Source organism: Corvus brachyrhynchos, unplaced genomic scaffold, assembly GCF_000691975.1.
Source record: "Corvus brachyrhynchos isolate BGI_N302 unplaced genomic scaffold, ASM69197v1 scaffold33, whole genome shotgun sequence".
In the NCBI taxonomy this organism is placed as follows: domain Eukaryota; kingdom Metazoa; phylum Chordata; class Aves; order Passeriformes; family Corvidae; genus Corvus; species Corvus brachyrhynchos.
The window spans coordinates 25,025-33,774 of NW_008237254.1; the positions used below are offsets into that span (position 1 = coordinate 25,025).

Genomic DNA, 8,750 nt, shown 5'->3' on the forward strand with positions numbered 1-8,750 from the left:
GCGCCTGGCATCGGCAGCAAAGCGGAGAGCAGAGGAGGCGACGCACGGAGAACTGAGCGGCGCGGCCCGGCCCGGCCTGGCCCGCGCAGCCCCGAACGCGACCCCGGGAAGGGCGCGCAGGCATGAGAAGCCCCGACAATTCCAACACGGGAGCGACCACAGGAGAGAGCAAAGACGCAGCGAGACAGAAAACAGCAGCCACTCGGAAAAAGGAAAAGATCATAGTAACTAAGATCTTAGGGATAGTAAAATGGTATAATGTTAAGCAAAATTATGGTTTTATAACAAGGTGTGACAACCAGCAAGACATATTCGTGCATAGAACTGCTATTAAAAAGAATAACCCTGAAAAATGCATCCCAAGCTTGGCAGATGGAGAAGTCGTGGAATTCAAAATTATACGAGGTAGAAAAGGGTTACAAGCGTCGCAGGTCACTGGGCCTGATGGTGTTCCTGTAAAAGGCAGTATATATGCAAAAAATCGTAGTCATGTTAGACAATATCTCCATTGTAAGTCCCCCCTACAGTCTCCCTTTCCTAATCCCACCTTTCCCTTTTACCCTATGTCCTATTACCCCCAGTGTATTCCCAATCCGTTTTTTCATCCATGGTTTCCCTCACAAAACCATGCTTTTGCCAATTGTTTCCCCAAAAATCCCTTTCCAATGCCGAGTGGGGGATGAAAAGGGGGAGGGAAGAAGTTAAACCCTCTCCTGCCTCAGTTTCCCCACAAAGCATGCTCAGAGAGTCCTGTCTCCCTTCTGTCAGCCCTAAGATGTTCCACAGAATCTGATTGGACATTTAAAGACTCAGGAGGGTGGCTTGTTTTGTTTTGAAACTGTTCTTGTTATGTTTATCCAGTTGTTTTCATTCTCCTTTTATTAAAATAAAACGGGTGAGGTGTTGGGGTCCCTCCCCTGCCGTGTAGCCCTGGGAGAGGGGCCCTGAGGGCACAGACACGGGGCTTCCCTGCCCCTGCTCGCCATCGTTCCCATTGGTTGGTTTGTGTTCCCCTGCGCGGGCAGAAGGACCCTTGGTCCCGTGACTGGAACAGTTCCTCGGCAGAGCTCCGGCCATGCGGCTGGAGAAATGAAACAGCTAGCAAGAATCTGTCTGCCCAAATATATTTCCTTTCCACGGGACTCCTGGTTTGATTATATGCGTGTTGCAGTATCCCCACTGCAACACCTGTGGGGAAAACTCAGCATCATGTTGCGCCAATGAGTGTGAGAGGTTTTAGCATCTGCTACCATTTCTTACAGATGAGACCTATTTCTGAGGAAACTGTGTTCTGGAAACTATGTGTTCTAGAACAAAGAGCACAGTGTAAAACACTCGGTGTGTTGCAGCAGGACTTTGAGTTTCTAGAGCATGGCAGCCCTTTTAGTAGGGAAGCCAACACAGAGTCACTGCCAGGAGCAGGCAGCTGGACAGCAACTGCCTGTTCAGCCACTGCACTTGCTGCCCACAGCCACTGCAAGCTCCTCTTCTCCTGGCCAGGCAGGGACTGCTCCCTGTGGTTCAGGAGGCTCCTGAGCCGGTCCTCTCTGCCTCTGTTGTCACCGACATTTTTGATGTAGACCAGATTCTTCCTCAGGTGCTTCCCCCAGAGTTGCCAGCTCCCCACGGGCTCCCTTGCCCTGGAGCTGCCCTGCCTCAAGGGAAGCCCCCAAGACATGAGATATGCCCCTCCGCTGCAGGTCGAGCCATTCCTGAGCCGCTCCCCTCCATGAAACAGGAGGAATGTCTGACTTAGTTGAAAACCTTTTTTTTTGGCATCTAATTTCTGCGACGGTTGTCTGGGCTGCCCATATCCCTCAGAGAGCTGCTTTCATCATGTCTTTAAGCTGAGAGACCCTGCATCTAGGTGCTCTGAAGAAGATAATTCTAATTCATTTACTTACTTTGTATTGAAAGTATGCTTATGTATTGGGTTCGTGTGGCCACGTTTGGGTAGCGGCAATGGGGAAGGGAGGGAAAGGGTGTGGGGTGTTGATAAAGGGGTGGCTCTCACTTTTAAAGTACATTTCAGGGACACTTAGTTCCAAAGAAATCTTTGCAAACATGCCACAACTGCACTTTCTGAATATAAATGCAGTTGCATGAGTAGCTCAGAAGTCCACGTTCTCAGCTTCATAACTCCAGGGAATTCTCAGTTTCTTAATCCATCCAGAAATCCAGTGATGACTTTTCAGCATCAGTATCAATAATTATATTCTTATGAGATGACATATTGGGAAGTGGGAAGAATGGAGCTGTGGAGAAATAAAAAACAGAGGTCAAGAACATGAAGGTAAATTCAATACAGGAGAAACAGAAAAGGGAAAACATGAAACAAGGGATGGAAGCAACAGAACTTTCTCCAGGAATGACTGAAAACACATCAGTGAAGAATGGCAAAAATAACCACATTCCTCCAAAAAAGCCAGCTTTGGCTCTTAGGCTTTAGGCAAATCTTGTGCTGACTCCAATACATGTCCTGCATGGTCTCAAAAGGAATATCCAATTCTAATTGCCCCATAGGAATTCAGCCCTCACAGCTGAATGAACGGAATGCCCCAAATTTAAGAATAAACAAACATCTCTGCTTCATCACATTTCAGTTTTGCTACCAGGATTTGTGATTTCTTTGACACTGTACACTTAATATATTTTTGAAGCTGTACATTATTAAGTGCAAAAGGTTTTCCTTAGTATTTAAAAATCCAAAAGTCAGGAATTCCAAACTGCTGTTTCTGGTCCTTTTTTGTTTACTTAAAGTCTGCGTTTCTGCTGAGGATTCTGAAGTTTATGTCCCTGTATTGCATATTCAATATAAGTGTGTTATAGTTGTATATAACCTAAGCATACTTTGTAATGCTTTGAATGACAAGCACATTTTGAGAATATAAAGTTCCTTCAATGAAATAATCTCACTGATACCAGTGAGATCAAACAAAAGTAAAATACTACGTAGCAAAAGCAAAAGTAATCTGATTTTAACTAGCTTCTATGTTATTAGGACAATTAATAGCCAAACACTGTAAAATCAAGAAGTCCCTGTGATATTAATATACTCAAAAAGTGAGAACTAAAATACAGTATTTAAAACATTAAATCTAGTTCTACTGATAAATTCTCAGCAGCATTAAATATAGCAAATATTAACATCATGTGGGAATAAATCTATGTGTTTTCACCTCTAAAGCTTTTAATCCTCTCCAGTACCATCAGCAAGGTTAACCTTTTCTTTGAATGTTTTAGGCTAGTTAGTATCTGCAGTTAGGCTTAATAATAATGATAATAATGAAAATAAAAATCAGGAAATTTATTATGGTAATTTAGTTGTAGTAATTACAACTCAGCTGAAGGGCTGTACTCTTGTGTTCACAATCCCCTTCCTCTCATATTATTCTAAGAAGACACTACCAACATCAAAGTTGAATGGTTTTATGAATGTTTATTTTCAACAGTAAATTCTACAGACCAAACCTCTGTGGTTCACGTACCTTTCCCTTCTTAGATGGCATGTGTGGTGCTCTTGGTCCTTTTAGGTCCCCTCTAGATCTTCTGAGAGATTCTGATTCACTATACCCCCCAAACAGAAAAATAAAGAACACTTAAAGAAGCCATGGCTGTTATAAAAAACATCAGGAGGAATACCTCTGTTTGTTGTTTGTTGTTGTTGACATAAGCAGGCAAATTATACTCTGTTTCCTATTTAGGTGGTAGATACTTATTTACACCTTCAGGCAATTTTTCTGAGAAATTGCTGAACACACTAAAATTCCTGGGCTACTGGAGAGCTTTTATTAGCTCGTAAGTTTTGTTTGGTTACTTGCTACTTGCATAATTCTGAACAAATATCCCTACACATGACATGTTTAAAACCAGCATAAAGGACAGACCTCAAATACTTACATTTGACTGAGTTGAGCAACGGATTAAAAACTCATAAAGCTACCTCTAATTCAGACTGTAATATCAAAGATGCCCGTACATACTTGGCCCAACACGGTTCTGTATTTCACGATAAAATTGATGTGTTTTAAAGCTTTAGACTTTCAGTTTCCCAAAAACCTTTCAGTTCTTGTAATTATCTTTCTGAATTTAGTAAAGGATTTTATACTCACTCTTCACTTTATTAGTGTATTCTGTACCATTCTTTTAGACCTTATTACTTGCACAAAAATCACACTGCAGTATTTCTACTTTTTATTAACTTCTTTGGCTACAAGGTAATGTATTAAAATTGTATTGTGGGTAAAGAGATTGTGAAAAGTGCTATTGTGAAAAACACAACAGAGGACTAGAAACAGTAAATTCTTTGTTCTGTTCATAGCTTGGTATCATAGCTTTCCATAGATGGAAAATCATGCCTCAAACATTGATATAAAGTTTTGCTCATTAAAAAGAAGCTACAACCAAAGAGGCCTCCCTGAAGAGTGGGACTTAGGACTGAAAGTCAGACTGCTGATTAGATAAAGGGAAACCTATCCTTCAGTCATCTCAGGCTGAGGGAAAGGTATATGCATCCACAAAAGGCCAAAGCCACCAGCTGCAACTAGCCCCAGCTGAGTCTGGGGTGGGGGGAGAGCACAGCTCACATATAATAAATGGTTAAAAAGTTATCTTTTTTTGGTTGAGAAGAAGTTAAAAGTTGCTTGTTAGAGGAGTGGGGGTATGCAGTTAATGAGTTAACTGTTATTGCTACTGTATGGGTGTAATGTTGCCATGTACCCACAAGATGGCGAAACCAATGGTGGGGGGAAAGTAGTGGGTCCACAGGAAGGAGGCAAATGCTCTAGAATGTTCTCAAGACAACCCAATAATCATGATATAAACAACCAATCACTCGACGCCCCAGAGACTGACAGAATTGAACACCAATGAGGACCCTAGCAACGAGCCATCATGTGAAGGATACAGAATGTTTTGTTCACTAAATATCAAGTAGCAGGAAACCAGCTGCCTAGATCCAGATAAGAGCCAGAGACAAGTATGTGCTTGCCTAATCCCTATCTGTACTTGCTTAATCAGCTTTTAGTTCCAGGACCTTGAGCATAATGACCATATAAGGAGGGGTCAACCAAAAGACACCGGAGGATGACTACTAGCCTTCATCCTGCGACCACCAGGAGGAAAAAAAGAGACCCCCTAGCAACAAGTCACACATGCGCAGAATACCATAGAAGAGACACTTCAACTGGAAAAGAGACTGTATAAGAAGGAACTGGAACTGGCGGAAGGCGCGGCAATTGGTGGAGCGGAGACTCCCCTGCCGCCCAGCGCTGTATTTGCCTTTGCCTTGCTTGCTTATTAATTAATAAAATCTTGTGATTTGGCAAAATGGAGTTCCTGGATTTGTCACATATTTATCACAATCAGAGGGAGGATCTGAGCTGCACCAATCACAGCATCAAAAGAGACTATAAGAACTGCTCCAGGGCTCAGCCCCTCGTTGTCGTGGGGAACCTGAGTCCAAGGGAACACCGTGTGCGACGCACTGTTTGTTTCTCTGGGTTGTTGAGTGGGACTTGGGCTTACCTCAAGTCTCCACTCCTGGTTTTCTTTTTAATAAACGAGCAGACTTTTATTCCACCCAAGAAAGTCCAAGCTTCGTTTATAACATCACAGAAGCCAGGTTTACACAGACTTCCCCCAAACCCAGGGGGGAGGAGGAGGTTTTGGGTGCATGGTGCAACCTCTGGTCAGAGGCAATAAACACCCATCCTCCATTACACAAACCGGCCCAGCTGTGGAACCCCCAACCCCACAGGCCACACCCATGGGACTCCCACATGAGAGGCTTGGCCCCACAGGACTGCACGTGAAGCAACAGATGCAGAGTCTGCTGTGAGAGACTGACCCCCCACCCCAGGGGGATGTGCCCAGACGTTGCTACCTAGCTTAAGCATATACACCCTTTGGATTCTTGGTGAAGATTTGGATCTTCACCACTGAGAAGACCAGCTGGAGAGGATCAATGGAACATCGTTGGGATCCATTGAGTGGTAATATTTTCCTTATTCTGTCCTGGTCATTTTCTTTCTGTACCCACCACCTATTTTCTATTTCTTTCTCTCTCTCTCTCTCTCTCTCTCATATTTACTATCAAATAAAACCCTCACTATTGTCACTGGCATATGGTCTCGCTTCCACCTTAATTTGGGCAGAGGAATTTGTAAAGAACCTCAATAATCTGAACTTAACACTTGGTCACAGACTTACCAAAAGTTTTTCTTAGTATTTTACTATTACATTTCCAAATGTGTTACCTAAATCTGCTTTTGTCCACTTTCAGACTGAATTTTAGAATCACTAATAATTCATGATACCAGTTAAACTTCAGGAAGAACTACAATCAGTGAAGTCATCCTTAAACCCATACACCTTTGAAGTAGATTCTGAAAAGTGAAAGGTATAAAAGAAATGGAGACTTAAAAAAAGAAAAAAATCTGCTTTATCCTCTATAGTGATCTTTTCAGAAATTTTCATTCCTATTCTTACATTTTACTCAAAGAGTGATGATGTGAAATAACATACTGTCCCTCAGTAAACTGAGTATTAGAATAATATGCAGTATATATGAGTCTCTAATTTGTGATGGAACTGTTAAAACTAGATGCACAACAATATCCTTTTGGTATTTTTTGTACATATGGCTCTTGAAACTCAGATTTGGTCAGATTCGAAACTGTTGACATGTTGGATGTGTTGGATTGCTGTAATTTAAGGCAAAGTATTGACGGATTTAGACTATGTAGATAATACAATTATTTTCTGTGTAGTTTAGGGAAAGGGCTTTTGTCATGTCCATTCATAAGGAGCCACTTTGTCACTGAAAACCAGGAAACAAACTCTCCAACCAGTCTGTTATGTTAGAAAGCTGGTATTTATTCAACATGCTGGGTGTATGGGGATAGCTTCACCTAATATGCACATCCACTTTCAAAACTTTTCACTATTTCTACACTGTAGCAAATAAAGAAATCAATGTTCATTAGTTATAAATTCTATAATTCTCTTCATTAATTAATATTGTATCTTTTTTTTGTTTTTTTCTCATTTCTTATGCTAATTAGCCCACTTCTTCAGTCTTCTTATTATCTTTTTCCCAAACAAAGAAGGTTTCAGTACAGTTGCTGAACTGACTTTGTTAGTTTCTTTTTTGAGTTTCTGCCAAATGTCCTTGTGGTCTATGAATTTTGCATTACTTGTGTCCAGTTTCAGCAATAGATCTCTCTCCAAGGCTTTGTTGACATCCTTCTAGGTCTGAGATCATTGAAACATATCAAAGTGTTGATTACACTTGCTTTAGCAAAACTTAAAAGTTTCAGTAATTTTCCATAACCACGTTTTCACAATACCAGCTTATGACAACCTTGCTAAATTTTGGCTACAGTGGCATATGACAGAATGGAAAATTACACAGCTTATGAATAATTGAAACAATTAGTTTGAAAAGTTCTGAGGAAAGTTATACTATTTCCAATACTAACGGGCACAAGGCTTATTAGTCACAGATGTAGGGAGTTAACACAAAGCCACATGAATCCTTGGCATTTGTAGTAAGCACTGTATGATACAAAATGCAGCATTAATCCTAGATAGGGATCAAACACTACTGTGCTAAGGTTAAAAGAATTTTCCTCCACTGCTGCATAAACTCCTTTTAAAAGAACATAGCTTGGTCAGTAACACTTCCAACTACAAGTCCTGTGACTGTCCACAAAAGTATGTTTTATATACTTTCCTCACATACTTCAAATACAAATATTAGACCCTACACAGTAGTATCTAAAATTTCTGGCTGAAGCATAGAAGCTATGAAATGCTGTTTCCTTAAAAGCATAATTGGATTTTTTATATAATGGTTACCTGGTGAGAGCAGGAGACTACTGGAGACTAGAGAAGGAACCTAAGGGAGCAGAATCACAGAATATGCTGAATTGGAAGGGACCCACCACAATCGTCAAGTCCAACTCCTGGGCCTGCACAGGACACTCCCAAGAATCACACCACAGGCATGAGAGCATTGTCCAAACACTTCTTGAACTCGGTCACGCTTGTTGCTGTGACCACTTCCTTGGGGAGTCTGTTCAGTGCCCAGCCACCCTCTGGATGAAGAACCTTTTCCTGATTTGCAACCTAAACCTCCCCTGTCTTAACTTCATGCCATTCCCTTGAGTCCCGTCACTGGGCACCACAGAGAAGAGATCAGCGTCTGCCCCTCCTCTTCCTCTCATGAGGAAGATGCAGATTGTGATAAGGTCTCCTCTCAGTCTCATCTTCTCCAGGCTGAACAAGTAGACTAAGTGACCTCAGCCACTCCTCATATGGCTTCCCTTCCAGACCCTTCATCATCCTCATGGCCCTCCTTTGGATGCTTTCTAATACCTTAATGTTTTTCTTATATTGCGGTGTCCAAAACTGCCCCCAACACTCGAGGTGAGCCTGCACAAGTGCAGTGTAAACTTGCAAGTTTACATTAATAAAACCGAAAGAGAAACAAGAGAGTGATGCTATTGTGCAAAAATTTACAGACGTTGTTTACAAAACAGCGACACGGTTTTTTTGCCAGAGGTCGTCCTAAAAAATGAAAAGTTTGGAAAAGGAAACGGAAACGTCCCTCTCTCACGAGGGCCTCTCCCGGACCCACCCCGCCGCGCCCCGCGCGCTGGGGCGGCTCCCGGCGTGCCATGCGCGGGTGCGGCCATGTTGCGGAGCCATGTTCCACAGCAGCACGCAGCGCCGGCACTGGACCTTTC

General features: G+C 42.2%; 1 long non-coding RNA gene across 1 annotated transcript; it reads right to left on the reverse strand.

The window, feature by feature from the left end:
- Nucleotides 1-1,142: 1,142 nt before the first annotated feature.
- Nucleotides 1,143-7,964, reverse strand: LOC108445739. Its single transcript, XR_001860694.1, has 3 exons — nucleotides 7,861-7,964; nucleotides 3,489-3,567; nucleotides 1,143-2,255 (listed from the first exon to the last, which is right to left on the reverse strand). It is a non-coding gene; the product is annotated as an uncharacterized LOC108445739 (long non-coding RNA).
- Nucleotides 7,965-8,750: the final 786 nt, after the last annotated feature.